This window comes from Sinocyclocheilus grahami, unplaced genomic scaffold (genome assembly GCF_001515645.1).
Source record: "Sinocyclocheilus grahami isolate Dianchi unplaced genomic scaffold, SAMN03320097.WGS_v1.1 scaffold2965.1, whole genome shotgun sequence".
Classification (NCBI taxonomy): domain Eukaryota; kingdom Metazoa; phylum Chordata; class Actinopteri; order Cypriniformes; family Cyprinidae; genus Sinocyclocheilus; species Sinocyclocheilus grahami.
Genome location: NW_015508138.1, coordinates 1 through 471, shown reverse-complemented (window position 1 = coordinate 471; position 471 = coordinate 1).

Here is a 471-nt window from a genome sequence, read left to right as displayed (position 1 = left end):
TATCTTGATTGTCTTTATTTTTAAATTATTTCTTTATTTTAATTAGACTTTAATGATTTAATTAATTTTAATTGTTCTTATTTTATTTATGGTTAACAAACTAAACTAAATAAAAATAGAATTACAACAAATAAAGAATAAAATTAGATTTAAAATAATAAAAAAAGACATTTAAATAAATAAATATTGCAGCTAGCAGTCCAGTACTGTAGTGAGTAGAAAAACATGCAATAGAAACTATATTTTCTAAGTAATATTTTACACTATTATATTATTAATTTTTCACAATATAAATTTTCCTTTATACATGAAAATTATTTCTAGATTAGGATGGGGGTCGTTTGCATGAGGATGATCATATCTGGGGAATCTAAAAGATTGAAAACCCCTGTATTAGAGTAACACGGTGTGACGTTTGTTCTGTCGCAGAATCTGGTTCAGATAATCTCCTATAATTCCCTGCTCACCTCA